The sequence below is a fragment of the Arachis hypogaea genome, chromosome 17 (genome assembly GCF_003086295.3).
Source record: "Arachis hypogaea cultivar Tifrunner chromosome 17, arahy.Tifrunner.gnm2.J5K5, whole genome shotgun sequence".
NCBI lineage: Eukaryota > Viridiplantae > Streptophyta > Magnoliopsida > Fabales > Fabaceae > Arachis > Arachis hypogaea.
In genome coordinates, this window is record NC_092052.1 from 94256139 (window position 1) to 94257833 (window position 1695).

At 38.8% G+C, this 1695-nt stretch overlaps 1 non-coding gene across 1 annotated transcript; it reads left to right on the forward strand.

Annotated features, from left to right (window-relative positions):
• The first annotated feature begins 206 nt into the window (after positions 1-206).
• On the forward strand, positions 207-313 carry LOC112767902 (small nucleolar RNA R71). The gene has a single exon (XR_003185342.1). It is a non-coding gene; the product is annotated as a small nucleolar RNA R71 (small nucleolar RNA).
• Positions 314-1695: the final 1382 nt, after the last annotated feature.

Consider the following 1695-nt stretch of genomic DNA (forward strand, 5'->3'; position numbering starts at 1 on the left):
CTACATTGTTTAGCTCCATCACTCCTCTCGTGTTCCCTCTTTTGGAAGCATAGAAGTAGTCATTCTCTACTACAGTTTTAATACCATCTATGGCTTCCTCAATGGTCTTCTTCTTGTTCAAAGATCCTCCAGATGAATGGTCTACTGCCTTCTTTGATTAATATGATAGGCCTTCATAGAAAATGTGCAGCTGCACCCATTCGTTGAACATATCTGGTGGGTACCTCCTTGTTAGGTCCTTAAACCTCTCCCATGCTTCATACAGAGTCTCACCATCTTGTTGCCTGAAAGTTTGGACCTCAGCTCTCAGCCTATTGATTCGTTGAGGGGGGGTAGAATCTTGCTAAGAATTTGTTTACCACATCTTCCCAAGTTGTCAAGCTCTCCTTCAGGAAAGACTTCAGCCACTTGGCTGCCTTATCCTTGAGTGAGAATGGAAATAAAAGCAGTCTATAGGCGTCAGGATGAATACCATTAGACTTCACTGTGTCACATATTCTCAGGAAGGTGGTTAAATGTTGATTGGGGTCCTCTTGGACACTCCCTACGAACGAACAGTTGTTCTGAACAAGGGTGATAAGCTGTGGCTTCAGTTCAAAATTGTTGGCATGGATGGTTGGCTTTTGAATGCTACTTCCACAATTTCCTGGGTTCGGATTGATGTAAGAGCCTAAAACTCTTCTATCCTCCCCAGATTGATTTGCTCGACCTCCTCCGCCATGGTTGTGAGTCTCTTCTTCATGATGGTTTTCCATGTTTTCTTCCATGTTTGGTTCAAAGTATTCCTCCTCTTCCTCAGCACCAACTACTCTTTTTCCTCTTGCTTCCCTTCTTAATCTCAAGAAGGTCCTCTCAGGTTCAGAATCAAAGTAAGTTGAAGCCCCGCTTCTTCTCCCTGTTATACAACTAACAAGTACAAGCAAGAAAAATAGATGCAGAAAGTATTTCTATCAGAATTACTGTTAGTGTGAGTGATGCAATATATCAAACAGTTAGTGGGTTAGTGAAATGAATTGTAAATAACAAAGAAAAAGTAGGGGGAAGGGAAGAAATTAACTAAAATAGAAAGTAAATTACTCAAACAGAAAATTAAATCAAACAAAACAAAAATGCTCAATCTAGTTATCTTCCAATTTAATCATTGTTGATGCACAATCAATCTCCGACAACGGCGCCATAAACTTGATGCACAGAAAACTTGTCTCATAACAAATTTCCTTCGGCAAGTGTACCGAATTTGTCGTCAAGTAAAAACTCACAATAGAGTGAGGTCGAATCCCACAGGGATTGATTGATCAAGCAACTTTAATTAAAGAAACGTTCTAATTGAGCGAATCAGAATTTGAGTTGAGAATTACCAAAAATTAAATGGCGGGAAAGTAAATAACAGAAAGTAAATGCTAGAAATAAAGAGCTGAATGTAGATGACGGAAAGTAAATTGCAGAATCTTAAATGAGAATGGGGTAATTGCTCATAAAAGTAAATGACAGAAATTAAAGATAATGGGTAAGATCAGAAATGGGGAGTTCATTGGGCTCAGGAGATGTTGCATTCTCCGGATCAATTTCATTGTCATCTCTTCCTCAATTAATGCACTCATTGATCTCCTTGGCAATCTTAAGTGATTGAATTACAATTTCTTGTAATTCAATCTCTCAAATCTTGATCAATAGCCAATTCCTTGGTCAATTGCT